The sequence below is a fragment of the Odocoileus virginianus genome, chromosome 12 (assembly GCF_023699985.2).
Source record: "Odocoileus virginianus isolate 20LAN1187 ecotype Illinois chromosome 12, Ovbor_1.2, whole genome shotgun sequence".
Classification (NCBI taxonomy): domain Eukaryota; kingdom Metazoa; phylum Chordata; class Mammalia; order Artiodactyla; family Cervidae; genus Odocoileus; species Odocoileus virginianus.
Window position 1 is genome coordinate 60,446,095 of NC_069685.1, and position 17,034 is coordinate 60,463,128.

General features: G+C 54.6%; 1 protein-coding gene across 4 annotated transcripts in view; it reads left to right on the forward strand.

Annotated features, from left to right (window-relative positions):
* CMKLR1 (chemerin chemokine-like receptor 1) overlaps positions 1 to 17,034 on the forward strand; it is a 47,628-nt gene that overhangs the window by 15,392 nt on the left and 15,202 nt on the right. Inside the window, exon 1 of one of the 4 annotated variants that reach the window (XM_020876059.2) lies at positions 14,087 to 14,175. The exons of the other annotated variants lie outside the window; for them this stretch is intronic. The gene's annotated coding sequence lies outside the window, so the exon portion shown is untranslated. Of the gene's footprint in view, positions 1 to 14,086; positions 14,176 to 17,034 lie in introns of those variants that run through there. 4 annotated transcript variants of the gene reach the window in all.

Here is a 17,034-nt window from a genome sequence, read left to right on the forward strand (position 1 = left end):
CAGGAGGGTGAGGGGCAGGGAGGAGGGAGACAAAGCCTCCTCTGTCAGCCCCTTGGGGCCCGCCCCAAGTTGGGAAGATGTGAATGCCACAAGGAGAGAGATGAGGAGTGCCTGGGCGTGGGGTGGGCACCCTGTTGCCCGCCAAGATTTGTTCTTCATGAGAAATGCGTGGAAACTTACTTTGGATCCTTTCCTGAGAGGCTGGGAAGGCAAGGGCCAGTTCACGGAGGGGAGAGGTTCCTCCACACTCCAGGCATGTGATCCTGGATTTATTTTAGAACAGAATGAAACCTGAAAACACCTTCAAGTTGGCAGCTGCTGGGGGCTGTCAAGGTTGCCAAACCAGCTCCAGAAAATGGCTTCCTGTGGGTTTAGGCCCCAGGCTCTGAGCTCGGGGTCAACTCCAGAAATCTGCTGGCTGGCCCGTCATGACCCTGTTGCCTGTGTAGCCTGATTCCTCCAGCCCAAGTGCCTTCTTCTCTGGGAACCTGCAGGGTCTGGCTCTACCCTTGGGTGCTGTTGAGGGGCCCTCGGGGCTAAGTCCGTCTCCCTCACTCTGCAGATAGTTTCATCCACCGCAGAATTCTTTTCTGAACCCAGTCTACATGGCTCTGAATCTTTTTTTTTTTGATAGATTAAAGCACAGAACAGCCAGTGAAAAGGGAGGGCTTAAAACTTGCTTGCTCGTCATAAAAGAAAGGGTTTGAGAACCCCAGACACAATGAAGAATAAGAGAGGAATGACATACACACACACACACAATGATCTTTTATAATTATTGTAACACATACGTGATGATGAACTCTAACATTAAAAGATTGGAAACAAGCCTAGTGCCCAGCCTTAGGAGACTGGTTAAGTAAATGATGGCAAATCCAATGATGAAATGCTATGCAGCCATGAAAAAGGATGGGTACTCTTTACATACTGATAGAAAATCATCTCCAAGGTACATTGCTGGTTAAAAAAGATAAGATGCCAAATAGTGTGTGTAATAGACCAACCTTAGTGCAAAACAGGGAAGAACTTAGGATATATATTTGTTTTTGTTTAAAGATACCCTGAATGGGCTCAGACGGTAAAGAATCTGCCTGCAATGCAGGAGAAGAGGGTTCAGTCACTGGGTCTGGAAGATCCCCTGGAGAAGGGAATGGGAACCCATTCCAATATTCTTGCCTGGAGAATCCCATGGACAGAGAAGTCTGGCAGGCTATAGTCTATGGGGTTGCAAAGAGTTGGACACGACTGAGCAACTAACAGGCACACACACACACTCTCTGAAAGGAAACGTAAGACACCAATAATAGGATTTAGGTGCTGTGGGGACTGGGTGGATGGTGGTAGGTAAGGAATGAGGATTTGCATTCTTACCTTTTTATAATGTTAGATAATTTTGAATGTCATCAATTAGATGGAGTCATGTTGCCTAGTCAAAAATTTCTATTAGAAAAGCCAAATTAGAATTGTGCATGGATGCCCATTAGGCTAATAGCCAGTGCTGTTATGAAGTAGGGTTATAAACACTAATGTCCGTGGATTTCTTGTGATATTGTACATTAGCTCCTCTGCCTGACTCCAGCTTCCTGGATGTCGCAAGGAGAAGGGTCCTTCCGGTCCACTTAAATGTGGCCTGAGAGGGTCCTGTTCGAGGCTTACGTAGGATCCACCCCTCCCTCCAGCATCACAGCATCCTCGTGGCTAAGACGCGCTCCTGGTGGTCCCTTGTGGCCACGGGTGGTCCTGCCAATGCCTCACAGCACACTGGCCATCTCATTCCAAGAGACTCCTTGAATGCCTGACCCCTCGATGAAGTGTTTGCAGAAGAGAAATGGGTCCTCATGGGCTGGTAGCCAATGGACACAGAGTTCCTCTGCAGAAAGTAATGGCCGAAAAGCTGTGCCCTTAGGTGTTGCGGGTGTCCTTGCCGGCGTCCTGTTTCTACAGATCAGGGTGACAGACAGGCAAGCCCGGGCAGTGCACGTCATGACACCCCAGGCCTGTCCCCGGCTGGTGAAGAGCATGGTTGGGTTTAGTCTTTGTCACAGAAGAGAATGCCCTGCTGGGCTTCCCTGGTGGCTCAGATGGTGAAGAATCTGCCTTCAGTGAGGGAGACCGGGGTTCGATCCCTGGGTCGGGAAGATCCCCTGGAGAAGGGAATGGCAACCCACTCCAGTATTCTTGTCTGGAGAATCCCATGGACAGAGGAGCCTGGTGGGCTACAGTCCATAGAGTTGCAAAGAGTCAGACACGGCTGACCAACTAACACACTGCCGCAGCTAAAAGTATAAAAATATCAGAGAAATGGCATCAGGGAGAATGCCTCAAGGGCCCCACAGTTCGGGCCCTTTCCCAGACATTCTAGAAATTTCTTCCCGTGAGGCCGGCAGTGCATAACCCTGGGTGTCTAGACAAAAGCAAATAGTCACTGCTTTCCTGGCACGTCTGGGGAAAGTGGCTCCTGCTAACAGCCTTTGGGGACAGAGCTGCCAGCCTACAGGAAGGGGCGCTGCATTCAGGCAGCCGGCTTGGAAGCTTCGCGCAGCCGAAACCTCAAGGCAGCATCTACCATCAGCTCTTCACCGAGGACGCTGACCTGTGTGCATCCTGCCATATCCTCTGGACAAAGTTCCTTCTGCTCCTGGTCCCCGAAGGTTTTGCCTTCCCCCAGCGTGGGTTTGTTTTAAGCCAAGGGGCATGTGACTCCTGTAACTGATTTTGCTTTTCCAGGCTAGGAATCTGGTGCGTCTGCTGTGTGGCCCACCCAGACTTAAGTATTTAGGACATTACTTATCGTCTGCATTTTTCCTCTCAGCCCTGGCTCTGTTCTCTGTCTCCACTCACATTTCTCTTCCTCCTTTCACTCTCACTCTTAATTCACGTTCCTTTGGATACGTAAGCCTCTGTGGAGCTTCACCCCCTGACCCCCAACCCTTCTGGACCAAGTGCATAAGCCGGGACACAAGCAAACACATAATTTGAGGGGGAAAAAAAAAAGCCTGCAAGTCAAAGCAGCCTGTGGAGCACCCCCTCTCTCTGGCCCCGGGGGAAACAGCCATTCCAGTTGGTAGGAGTCAGCAGGTAAGGGGTTAAGAATGGTCCAGAGGAAGCGCTGGTCAAGGTTAAAGTGAGGAAGTGGCCGCTGCCAGGGGAAGGAGGTGGCCGGCTTATCCTGTGACTCCAGGGGGCTGAACCAGGCTTGAGGGGAACGTGGTAGATTGCTGGAGTTCAGTTTAGTTAAAAAAAAAAGGAAGAGCTTTCTAATGACTTGGTGGGTTTTTCTAGAAGTTCTGATGTGGGGGGTGGGGAGGGGAGAGAGAGAGGGGACCTTCTCTGGAAAGTAGCAGAACCCAGGGAGAGATTTTTTGATGCTGTTGACTTGGTTCTGAGCGATGAACTCAGGGCCCAGGCGACACCCGAGGGAAGGTCCTAAGTGGAGGGTCCCCCATTTCAAGGTAAAAGCAAGTCTCAGAAATCAAGTGACTTCCCAGGAGGGCTCTGCTTCCTGCCGCCTGTGTGCTGATGTCTGGCGTCTTTCTAAGCTCCACCAGGCACCAGTTTTCGCCCACACTTCTCTCTATAGCATCCCCACACCTCGCATGGTGCCTGGCAAAGATCTGTGAAATACAATCGAATGAAAACCTAAAACAAAGTTTGTTTGCTTTTCTTCTTCCTCTTCTTTTTTTAATGATGGCAGAGCCAGAATACAAACTCAGTGTTATCTGACTCCAGAAGTAGTCACTTTCTTTAAACATCACAGACACGGGGTTTGATTGTTGGAGCCAGGATTTTTATATAGGTAGGGCCACCTACCCGTCCTGATTTGCCTGGAATGTTCTGGTTTTAGCAGCACAAGTCCTGTTTCTCAGGACACCCTCAAACTGGGATGACTGGTCAACCTATATACCCTGTACGTGTGATCTCATGAAAGCTTTACGTTGGCCCACTCTGCAGATGAACAAACTGAGCCATGACCCAAGATCTCAGGGGCCCGGTTGGCCCTGCTTTGCTGCAGCTATGGAAGGCTTAAGCTCTCCTCGGCTCTGGGCCCGCTGTCCTCTGTCTGTAACGTGGGGGTGGCACCCCCTGATGCTCTAGCCTCTCCGGCAATGGCTTATAGGATTCTGGAATTTCCTCTGGACTTCAGCTGTCTGTTTTTTCCCGTTGAGAGTGGGAAGCAATTTTCCCAGGGAGACCCTTTCTGGGTTAAGGTTGAGTTTCTCCTTGGGAAGAGGTGACGGCATAGTAACGGGGTCAGAGTCAGGGGCAGCCTGTCCTTCCTCCTCTCCTTCCCTCCCCACCCCCTTCCTCGAGCCTGGGAACAGGGTGGAATCGAGTATGTTACTCACTTCACCAACACCAGCCCTTCCGTCAGCTGGCTGGGCCGGAGCCAGGTCATTCCAAGGGACCAGAGCCTGCCTGAGTGCCCCAGGGACCCTGTGGCAGCTGCTGGCAGCCAGGGCGGCTTGGGGCTCCAGGACCTCTCAGGGGTCCTCCCTGCTGGACAGGCTTCTGCAGCCCCCACCTGCCCTGGAGCATGGTGGGTGGCGATTGCAACTGGCTAGACGTGGCTGGGTAGGGTCCCTGGGGGCTCTTTCTGGTGGGGTTGTGGATATGTGAGATGCTGCTGCCCTGCCTGCCCTGTGCATGGGGCGGGGGGTGGTGGTGGGGGGAGTCAGTAGGTGCAAGAACAAAGAGCCTGGCACACAGCGGTGCCCCCAGCCACCAAGGGCCGTCAGAGTCACAGTGATTGAAGATGTGGGCATCAGAACAGCCCAGGATCAAATCTCACCTCTGCCCCTTCCTAAGTGTGAGATCTTGGGTGGGTGGCATTCCTTTTCTGTGCCTCAGTTTCCACATCTGCCAAATGGGAACGAAAATGCCCACCTTGAAGGTTTGCTCTGAGTAGAGGTACTGGGTATGCAGTTGGCGCCCGACAAGTAAGGGTTAATGTTATCACCACCCCCTACCCAAGCCTCAGGGTGGTTTTGGCTCCTCCCACCCCAGGACATCCTCCAAGGATGCCTGAAAGACAGACCCAAGAGGGGAATGGATGCAGGTTGAACACTGTCACAGCCTTTCGGGCCTGGCAGCCCACCCAGGGTGCTTGGAAGCGCTGTGATAAGGACAGGGAACATCTTAAACAGCTGTGTGGATTGCAGCTGGAGCGCCCTGGAGCACGGGCTGTGCAGGCCCACAGATCCAAGTTCAAGTCCTGCCTCCACTGGGGCTGCCTGGTGACCCTGATCTGGTTCCTTTTCAGAGCCTGAGTTTCAGCACCTGCTGAGTGAGGATAATAAGCATCCCCTGCCCGGGTGGGATGATGATGGGGAGATAAGGAAGGCCGAGTGTCCAGCCGGCCCGGGTATGTGTCAGCACCATCATTCCCTGTCTTCTCACCTCTTTGCCGGCTGCTCTGCCTGCCTTTGTGTAGCAGGGTAGTGAGGCTGGGAGGAGTGAGCGGACAGGAGAAGGGCACCCTCAGCAGAGGGACTCGCAAGAGCAAAGGCCCGGAGGCCTTGAACACCACGCTTGGGGCGCTGGGCTCCTGGGCGCAAGGAGAGATTGTCTTGGAAGGATGTGGGTGCTGAGTTCCCCCAGAGGTCCCTCTCAACTTCCCATAAACCCTGTCCTGGGTGGGTGCGTACAGGTCATCGACCTCCCTCTGGCTGCCCAAGGGGAACAGAATCCTGTGCTCATAGCCAGGGACCCTCCCTTCCTCTCTCGGCAGCTTATCTCCACCTGGCCTCCCGATCTGGATTGCCTTTTCCCCTTGACCTCCCCTCCCTGGAGCCTGGGAATGTCAGGATCATACGTGTGCCCCCCATGTACACGCTTCTGACCTTGTTTTCATCAGTAGTGAGATAACAAGAGCCAGGATCAATGCTAAGCACCCTCCATAAGTCTAGTTATTTAATCCCAAAGTAGTGTTGTGCAAGGAGGCAATATTTCCCCCCACTTTGCAGATGGGGAAACCGAGGCATGGGGCAAGTAAAATCCTCCCCTGGCCCCCAGCTGAGATTAAACCCAGGCACCCTGACTCCCGAGCTGGGCACTCAGCCCCTCCACCATTCGGCCTCCATGAGAGCTTGAGTTTGGTGGGCTGGTTGTCTGGACTGACCAGAGAGGGAAAATGCTTGCCTAAAATCACACAGCAAACCAGGGACAGGATGGGAGATTCTGTCAGTCTGAGCTCTAAGCTGCGTACTCCGCATACTCCTCAGGTCTACTGGAGTGGAAGATGGGGCAGGGGGTCAAGTTTCATCCCTGGGAGGTCCCATTAACCATTCTCTCCCTTGCCTCTCTCCACACCCACAACCTAGCCCTGAACCAGCCTGAGACAGTGGATGGCGGGGCAGGGGGTGGGGGAGTCGGGGGGAGGGGTGTTGGCTCCCAGGCCGTTATGACTTTTAGTGCAGTTAGTTGTGGGGGAGTTAAAAGTAGAACTCCAGTGATGGACTTCAAGACCCAGCAGCAGGGTTTCCCAGACCCCGGTTTTGGGTAGAGGATGCCTTTCTGAATCCAAAAATCAGACCCCAGAGGCTGCCCTTTCGTCTGCATCCATGCTCCTGAACTTACTACCTCCCGCTGGCATCCCAGCATCAGCATACCTTGTATGCTGTGATTGCCCCTTGGCATTGCCCAAGGATGGGGAATCAGTGTTGCCATGGCGACCAGACTTCATCTGTGGCATCAGGGATTCTGGGGGCAGGGGTTGGGTCTCAGCCCCTGGGACTGCCCAGTGTGACCTGACTTTTCCCATGAAGACTCGTCTCAGTGTATCCCGTCCCCACTCCTCTGCTATTCCAAGATTTTTCTTGGAGCATTTGCGGTTGCCATGGAAACGGCTTTTGAGGCAATTGTGTCCATCTGAGCTGAGGAAGAATTCCTCAAGAAAATGGGGAGATTGCCATACTCCCCGACTCTGTGAGGGAGGCCCTTGATTTCTGGAGTCTCCAAAGACTGCTGCTTCTGGGTAGACCTGGAGCTGGAGGAGGATTTGCAGTCAGCCCATCAGGCCCCTTGCTGGCCTCTTGCCTCCAGTCTCTCCTCTTCCAAGGCAGTCCCCATATCAGTCATGTGGGTTAGAGCTGGGGTCGTTTTAGAAAAATGGACACTCTTCTGCTTAAAATCCACCCATGCCCCCTATTACCCACGGGATACATTTGGCGACTTGCAGGTCTTATAATCTGAACCCTTCTTCTTTTCTCAGCCATATCTCCTGCCCTCCCTGCAAAATCCCCGCCCCCTCCTCCCCCGCCCCCCTCTCTAACCTCACATTACCCAGCCTCCGCACCTCTGCACAGTTTCCTCTGCGAAGGTGCCTTGTCCCCCCACCACTCCATTAAGAGAAGGCTTCACACCCTCCAAGGCTCAACTGAGATGGTGCCTCCTCCAAGAAGCCTCCCTGCTTTCTCTGGTCACCTTCCCGTTGCTTTGTACAGAGCCAGGGCCACAAACTCAGCCAGCAACAGGGTCAGGCAGGAGGCACGACTGACTAACTTTGGAACATTCTCCGCTTCCACAAAGAATCCACGCTGTCCCGTGAAAGCTGAAAGTGAGAATGACTTGGTTCATCTTTCTCTCACCAGATTGCTCTTGTTTCGACAACAGAGCCCGGGCAGGCTCTGTGATGAATTGCAGCTGATTCATTGCCCCAGAGTCAAGGGAACTATAGGGAAGTTGCCAAGAACCCCATCCGGTCTGTGAGGTGGGCCCAGTAGGGCTAGTTTGCTGCAAGACTGGATTTTAGGTGACATCTCAGAGCACTCACTGTGCCGTGTTCCTGCACCTACCTGCCCTACTGTGGAGCATAGACTCCCATAGCCTCCAATAAGGTATGTGACTCTTAGAAGGTATTCACTAGCTGCCTTTTGAATGGATGCTTGAATGAATGGAGCCATGCTGTTTTCTGAACCTGTGAAACCTGCTTCCTCCTCAGGGCCTTTGCACTGGCCCTTCCCACTGTCTGAAGAGCTCTCCCATCAGACAGTGATATGTCTTCCTCTGCCTGTATTCAAGTCTGCTCGAAGGTAATCTCTATCAGAGGCCTTCTGTGAACACTCTGCCTAAAGTAGCATCCACCCCCATCTCTATGCCCCACTCCTCTTTATATTTTAGTTCACAGCATATGTCACCACCTGTTATATTCACTTCATTTTTCCAGCATTTACATAGTGCTTCCAACAAACCAGACAAGCTTCTGAACATGACCAGCGTAAACTCATTTAATCCCTGGAACAACCCCGTGAGGGACGAGCTATCACCCCCATTTTTTAGATGAGGAAACCGAGGCACAGAGAGGTGTGGTGACTTGCCCACAGTCACACAGCTGGTGAGTGTCAGGGCAGCGATTCAAACCCAGGCAGTCTGACTCCAGACTTTTTGTCTCCTTTATTACAATCCACACCTTCGAGAATGCCAGCCCCTCCAGGGAAGCAGCGTATCTGTTTTGTTCCCTGCTGTAGCCCCTGGACCTGGCACACAACAGGCGTTTAATAAATATTTCTTGAAAGGATGGAGGAAGGAAGAAAGGAGGATCAGAGAATTGGAGGGAAGAATCCTTGGCCTTGCGAGCTTTCCGTTAGCCCAACATCAAGGCCATCTTGTCGGAAGTTTCTCAGCCTCCCGGAGGGTTTGAGTCAGCCTGTCTGGAAGGGACCCCGCCCCGCCTTCCCTCCCCCTCCCTCCCTCTCCAATCGGGCTTCTGTTTTCTGACCTCTCCCAGACAGAGGTGCCAAACCGCACTCCTGGAACCCCTGGGCCCATGCTGCGCACATTTCCTCCTGTGACTGGGCCAGTGGAGAAGAACATTCCAGGCCAGAGGCAGGAAGTCTCCGGAACAAGGTGGCCTGGAGCAAACGGGGCCTTTGGGCAGCCAGCGAGGAGCCCGGGAGGGGCTGCTGTCGGCCAGATGCGCTGGGGCCTCGGGGCTGCTCCGGGGACAAGCAGATGGGACATGGGAGCAGGCCAGGAGCAGGTCCAGGACCGGATGCTGCAGCCTCTAGGCGTCTCCAGTTTACCCAACATTTCCTGACATCCCTGGCGGATCAGGTGGTAAAGAATCTGCCTGCAAGGCAGGAAACCTGGGTTCGATCCCTGGGTTGGGAAGATCCCCTGGAGGAGGGCATGGCAACCCACTCCAGTATTCTTGCCTGGAGAATCTCCATGGGCAGCGGAGCCTGGCGGGCTACAGTCCATGGGGTCGCAGAGTCAGACACGACTGAGCGACTGACACTTTCCCTGACCTGTGAGCCTGCCTCCAGGGTTCCAGAGAAGGCCATGCCCTGCCAAATTCCCTTTGGACTCTAAAATAATGGACCCCACCCAGAGAGTGGGAATGTGTTTTCCAGTTTTATCACTGTGAGGTAAATCCTCTTTCCTATAAAATTAATAACTACTAACATTAATAGTGTTGGCAATCATGATCAGGGCAGGCAGGATGCCAAGCACTTCACCAGCCTGGTTTTATCAAATCCTCACCATTCCCAGAGAAAGAGGTTGTGGATGAGGGGCCTGAGACTCAGAGAGGTGAAGCTATGTGTTCAAGGTTACACAGCCTCTAAGTGTTGAAGCTGGAGTAGAAACCTAGTTCTAAGTGATACAGAACGCGATTCCAGAGACAACCAGGAGAAGAGGATCCCTAAGTCCAGCCTGGAGATCCTGATTATACCACGCTGAAGCTGAAGCTCCAATACTTTGGCCATCTGATGCGAAGAGCCGACTCGTTAGAAAAGACCGTTATGCAGGGAAAGACTGAGGGCAGGAGGAGAAGGGGGCGACAGAGGACGAGATGGTCGTACGGTATCACTGACTCAACGGACATGAGTTTGAGCAAGCTCCAGGGGATGGTGAAGGACAGGGAAGCCTGGTGTGCTGCAGTCGATGGGGTCGCAGAGGGTCAGGCACCACTGAGCGACTGAACAGCAGCAGTTGCTCACTTGCAGGGTAACTTTGGGAAAGACCATGAAACTTGTTTGAGTCTCAGTATTCTCATGTGCTAAATGGGCATTAAGGGGAATCAGCATCGTTTGATACCCTACGGGAGGCTGGCTGTTTGGCTACATGCTTCATATGGGTCATTTCCCTTCATCTTCATGGTCTTTCGGTCCCAGATTGGAAATGGGAGGTTGGAGGTGTGGAGAATGGGCCACATAGCCCGGGCCATCTCCTTGTTATCCTGAACTCCCTGTGTCGACAGAGGTGGGACAAAGCTTGTTTTAACCGAGGGACTACACTCCCGCTGAGAAATGCTTTTCAGAGGCTCTGGTGGAGGATGTGGCTATGCCGGGAAGGGAGACGGCCCGAGAGGGGGAGGGCACGGCAGTAGCCACGGTCTCCTCATCCGGCCCTAGGCGGCATCTGGTCTGGGTGGAGAAGCCTGGGAGCGACCGCTGGCTGGCTCCCAGCCCTCCTCGGCTTCCAGGCCATCCGGGCTGTTTCGAGCTCCGTGGCTTTCCTGGAAAACACAGCTCTTTCCTTTGGTTCCGAATCTGGATATTCAGCCTGGCTTTCTCCCCTCCACGGAACAGCGAGGCTGCTGGCTCTCACAGACGTGTCACCATCTGATTTCTCTACACAAACATTTGCTGAGCACCTGCTATGTGCCAGGTACCACGTTCACATCATCATTTCATTTCACAGTAACCTTAGGAAGGAAGTGGTAATATCAGCCCCATTTTACTGATGGGGACGCTGAGACTCGAGGAGGGGGATGTGTCCAATGTCACTGAACGAGGAATGGCCTTTAAACCTGGTCCGTCAGACTCCCAGGTATCGGCTCTTAGCCACTGTGCAGCTGGGAAGGGGTTGGGGGGATAGTCTGAGACCACATCATCAGAGTCAGCAAGAACCCCAGACTCGAGGTCTTGATGGTGTGGAAGCTTGTAACTTCACCTTGAACTTCTATCCCAGAGATCTTAGATCTGCAAGGGGGTCCCCATAGATTGCTTCATCCAGCCCCTTGGATTTTCAGAAAAGGAAATTTTTATCGGGAACCCTACTATAGCTCAGAGAGGTAAAGTCACTTGTCTGAGGCCACACAGCATGGACCCAAGCCATGCTGTCTTTTTACTGGCATAAGGCTGGGGACAGACCCTTGGCCCATTCAACTGCGGCATATTTTAAAGCTGGAAGAGAGACTTTGACGCCATCAACTCCAACCTCCTTGTTTCATAGTTGGGGAAACCAAGGCACCAAGGGTCGAGGATTTATCTAAAGACATTTGCCAAGTAGATCTTGTAAGGTATAATAGAGAGAGCCCTGGGGTTTAAATCTGGGTTCAAATCCTGCCTCTGCCTCTTGCTAGCCACGTGACCTTGAGTAAGACTCTTAACCTCTCTGGCCTCAGCTTCCGCAGCTCTAAAATGGCCATGATAATAACCTCCATCCCCCTGGGTTTGTGTGAGATGATACACATAAGGTACTTCTCAATGTCCTGGTACACATAGTGTTAATCGCTCAGTCGTGTCCGACTCTTTGTGACCCCACGAACTTTAGTCCACCAGGCTCCTCTATCCATGGGATTCTCCAGGAAAGAATACTGGAATGGATTGCCATTCGCTTCTCCAGAGGATCTTTCTGACCCAGGATCGAACCCAGGTCTCCTGCATTGTAGGCAGATTCTTTACCATCTGAGCTGCAGGGAAGATTCACACATAGTAGGTGCTCAATAAAATATTGATACTTTGGTGACTGTTATGAATAATATTTAACCCTGGCATTCGAGGGTCCAAAGCTCTTTACCAGCATGTCCAGCTGGGTCACTGGGGTGACTTTCAGGGGTCTGGTGAGATTTTTGGAGCAGCAGAGAGGGAGAGAGGGACGGGCAGCATAGAAGGACTGTGGGAGCAGACGAGGCCGACTCCCAGCTTCCTTGCCCTTCTCCTCCACAGTAGGTGGGGGCGCTGTTGATGGGGACAGGTCCTCCGCCTGCCGCCTTCCACGTGTCTCAAGGTACCCGGAGAAGTCTTGCTCTGGAGCTGTGGTAGATGCAGGACCAAAGGTGGCTTGTGCTGGCCTGGATTTTCCAGGGACAGGGCCAGAAACTACGACAACTCACAGGGCACCCAGGAGCCAGCCACTCAGTGTCTGGGCTCCAAGCCCACGCTGTGAGCAGGGCACCAACGATATTGCCAGGGCCAGCTCCTGGCTTGGGGAGACGGTGACCACCGCTGGCAGCCTCCCCCGACCACATCCTGCTCGGTTCACATAAACACCCCCGTGCCTGCTGCCTTCCAGATAACTCTGTGTACACAGTTCGGGGATTATTTGCATGAATGGACTCAAGGCTTCAGGGGATTAAGTGAATGGGGTACCGGGCCTCCCAGTCCAGGGGTTTACAAACACGGGAGAAAGCTTGTGTATAGGCCACCTCCAGGGGCTGGAGCAGTGTTTACAGGGGAGAGACCCAGGCTATTTCCCCAACAGCTTTGGATGGAAGCTGAGCGTCCGGCAGGACACGCTGTGTTCGTGCACGGGACCCATGCTTGGGGCCAGAGCGGCTTTTTGGCCTGGAAGGAGAGACATACATCCCCGCACTCTTGCTGGGGGGCCTCGTGTGACTGAAATAGCTGTTAGGTCTGCAGAAAAAAATAGGGCTTCCCAGGTGGCGCTAGTGCTAAAGAATCCGCTTGCCAATGCAGGAGACCCAAGAGACGCAGGTTTGATCCCTCGGTGGGGAAGATCTCCTGGAGGAAGGAAATGGCAACCCACTTCGGTATTCTTGCCTGGGAAATCTCACGGACAGAGGAGAGAGGCGGAGGACGGTCCGTGGGGTGGCAAAGAGTTGGACACGACGTAGCGACTAAACAGCAATGACAAAGAACAAATTGGGAGCCGCCAAGGGCTTTCAAGCGGGGGAGAGCTGTGATATAGTTTGCATTTTGAAATGATCTCTCCAGCTACGTGGTAGAAAATGAAGTCAGAGTGAAAGTGGCATGCTGGTTAGGGGGTCTCTAGTAGTCGCCCAGGTGGGCAGAAATGATGGGCGGATTTGTGAGCTGTTTAGGAAACAGACATGGAAATGGCTTGAGGGGGACGTGTTGAGAATCTGGACTCTGGATCAGAGTCTCAGGGGGAAATGGATGACCCACTCCAATGGGGTCTTTTTTTAAGGGGACTTTAAAAAATTATTTGTTTGACTTAATTGTATCATACAACATCTTTGTTGTGGCACATGGACCCTCTAGTTGTGGAACATGGGCTCAGTAGTTGTGACGAGCGAGCTTAGTCGCTCCTCGCCATGTGGATCTTAATCCCCTGGCCGGGGATCAAACCCGCGTCCGCTGTATTGCAAGGCAGATTCTTCACTGCTAGACCACAGGGAAATCCTTCCTATAGGGTCTTGATGAGCGTTTTGCTGCCCACCCTTTCTAAGTCCTTCCTAGCCTAAATGTTCATCAGACCCATAAAGGATGGGCAGGACTTCAGGTCTGAGAATACAAGGAGATGCTCCTGCTCTTTAAGCCAGGGGGTCGGGGAGGGACTGGTTACTAGGACCCAGACTGTATAGTCAGCACTGACTCAGGGAGACCCTGCAGGGAGGCCGCTGGGACCATAGACACCTTACCTGCCCTCTTCCTGTCCTGTAGCCCCTGCCAGGCCTTCACGGATAAACCCAGCTAGAGGTCAGAGGGCACAGAGTCCAGTGATGGTGTTTCTACAGCTCAGCCTGGGGGCACAGAGCAGGGGGCAGGGATCAGGGGGACAGGGCACCCTGGGGAGAAGGGATGGGGCATTCCAACAAGGGGGATGCTGTGTGGTGGAGTGGACATTTGCGGGGTCTCCCGCTTCTGTGCTCTCAGCAGCCGCTGGAGGTTTCCTGAGGCCTCTGGCCTCTGGGTAAGTGGACTGCCCACATCCAAGGGCATAAGCTTTTGCCTCGCTCATTGCTTTTGCCCACCGCTGCAGAGAGTGCCCATCCAAACAGGCCCCATCCGAACCCAAAGAAAATGGGGCCGCCTATTAGTGGGCCAGCTCCTTCCATCTCCCTGCAGTGACTCAGCCAGAGCTCCCGCGTGTGGGCGTGGGACCAGGGAGGAAATTTTCCCCCGACACAGGGCTAATTCTGTCCGGGCGCTGGCAGCCAGTCCTGCGGCTGGAACGGCCGCGGCCGCTGTGTGGTTTCGCAGTTCCTGCGTCTCTCAGAGCTGCGGATCCAGGGATGGGAACCCCGAGGTATCTCCAAGAGCCATCTGTGGGGGGCTGGGAGACCCCCTCGCTCTGCCCCGGAGGATGAGGCCAGCCAGGGGACTGTGGCAGCAGGCCAGGATAACAGGACCAAAGTCGGAGGGCCCGGCCTGGGTGGTGGGGGGCAGATACTGCCAAGGAGAGACATTTGTGATGGGAGAGTCGTGCCTGCAAGGTCCCAGTGTGGTTCAAACCTGCTCGCTGAGGCTGTGATCTTGGGCAAGTAGAAAGAGCCAAGGCTGGGGGGGTCAGAGAGTCTTTGGGTCAAACCTGGGATGGTGCATCAAGGCTGTGTGAACCTGGGAGAGTCACTGCACCTCTCTGAGCAAGGCTTCACTTGCAAATCCAGGCCTTCATTTGCAAATCTGTGCTGCAAGGGAGGATGGATGTGGAGCTGCCTAAGATGTGCGAGGCGCCAGGCAGACTTCTAGGCTCTGGGATACATCACACACAAGACAGGCTGCGGCCCTCTTCTTTGAGGCTTAGGGAGGGTCAGCTCCTCTCCTGGACCTCCGTTTTCCCAGCTACAAAACAGGATGCCTCTGGGGGCCCTCTCAGCTCCTAAGTGCCTTTGGGAGGCTGACAAGGCTGGAGGGGAGGCCTCCAGGGCCGCCCAGCCCAGACTGTGGGGGTGGGCCATGGGGGTGGTGGGAGAGGGGACAGGAGCCAGGCCAAACGCAGAGGGAAGAGTTTCCAGTTTCCCTGCTCCGGGCTCCCACGCCCACGGGCCCTGATCAAGCCCCTGCATTCGGCCTGGGGCCGGGGGGCCGCCGGAGGAAGCTTAGACCGGGCTGGAGAGGCAGCAGCGGGAGGCAGCAGGCTGGGAGAGGGGCAGCCGTCGGTTTAGGTGTTCGTTTAAGTGTTCTCAGCACACAGGTGAGCAGGTGAGCGATGCTAGCAGGTGAGGAGTGGCTGGGCCTCTGGGGGGGACCGGTGGAGGGAGGATGCGGGAGAGGGAGGGGACAGTCTCACTGTCTAGAAGGCCGGGAGACTGCTCTGAGAAGCAAGAGGCAGGGGGAGAGAGCCACAGAGACGGGGAAGGACAGCCTCGGAGAAGCACCAAGCAAGACTGAAGGAGCGAGACCAAGACGGGGTGACTTAGAAGCAAGCAGGGAGACCCAGACTCGGACAGAAGGGGAGCGAGCCCCTTGCAGACTCTAGCAGGAGATGCAGAAGGCCACACCTGCTGCCCAAACGCCACTCAGCTCTGCTGTCCCCCGAGCGCAGGGCACACAGGCCAGCAGGTAGCAGCTGGAGGAACTGGGGGATTCCTAAGGACCAGGGTTCAACTCCCTGCCCCGCCACTAACCGGGTCTGTGACTGCAGGCAAGTCCCCCTTCGCCCACTGGTGCCTGGCCTCGGGCGTCCCCTCGGTAAATCTGGACAGGTGACAGTGACCTTGCAGGCTTGGGGGCTGGTGGGGTGGGGGTTCCAGGTGAGAAGAGCTGTGCCCACAGCACCCCAGCCTCTCTCCAGGGCCAGGGAGCAGCAGATTCCACAGGTCCCTGAAGGATGGATGGATAAATGAGCCCCACCTCCAAAGGGCTTTTCCTACGGCACCTGGGGCGTGACCCCTGGGATGGGATGTGATGTGCTCCCTCTAGGGCCGTTACCTAGAGGCAGAGGGGCTCGGAGGACAGCCGCAGGGACCTGGAGCCTCATCTTGCTCCATGTGCAAAATGCACACCCTGATTCTGTGGGGGTTCTTGAGAGATCCCATCAGGGCAACCACCAGAGGATTCTGGAATGTTCCGAGGAGGCGAGGCAGTGGACAAAGAAAGAGAGTGGGGGTTGGAAGATCAGCAGGCTTGGAGGTTCCTCGCGAGGAATTGGACCTACCTTGCTGAGCTGAGCCAGCCGTGTGACCTTGGGCACCTTACTTAACCTCTCTGGGCCAGTTTCCTCATCTGTAACGGTGCTTAGAACCATGCCTGGAATTTGGTGAGGACTCTACACGTGTTTGTTTAAGAAAAACGAAGCCAGAAACATCTGCCTGAGGTTTTTGCTCTCTGTGGCGGGAAGAACTAGATACGGCCTAACACCCTGCCCACTTCCCCAGCAAGGGTCTGGCCTGGCCGGTGGGGAGGGCAGGCCCACACATGCAGGATCTTCTGCCTGGGCTGTCCGGTCCGGTCCCCGGCAGGAGGAATCGGGCCTCGGCCACCTCACAGCCAGCTCGGACTGGGCTGATGCTCTTCTTCTCGTGGACTGGTCCGGGTTCATTCCCGGCCTGCTGGAGGTGGCTGGCACGGAGGGCCTCTCACGGCCCCAGGTGGGGCCAGAGCCGCTTGCTGGGCCGCTCCTGCCAGTGTGGCTTTGTGAGGGATTCAGTGACCCAGGCGCGCACTGCTCGCCGCCCCAGGCAGGGATCTGGGGTGCTTTGCCTGTTTGTGTTTTCCTGGGCCTCAGGAGGGGAGGGAAGTCTGACATAAAGGCACCCCTCCACCCCACCCTCTCTGGCCCCGGAAACCCCCGCACCTTTCTAATGTTCCCTCATTTCCTTTATCCCCAGTTCCCTCTTGCTGTGCCTTCCCACGGAGGCACTCGGATCTGTTCAGTGTATCTTGTTATTCAGCCCTGTTCCTTGTGTGTTAGCGTGAGGCTGCTTTTTTCACTATGCGTGTTTTCAGTGTACTTATGCGCTGTCTGGGGAGGTGGCTTTGAGACGCAGGGCGTGCCTTTGCTGTATGCACACTTGCTGATCTGCGGCCTCTAGCAGCTGCCTAGCTCTGTGGCCTAGCTCTGTGGCTTTCGCACGTCGCCTCTCCCACAGCAGAGGGACGTCAGCCGCCCCCAGCTTCCAGCCATCAGCAGACGCCTGTGCGCGCTGTCCGGACCCCTGGATCC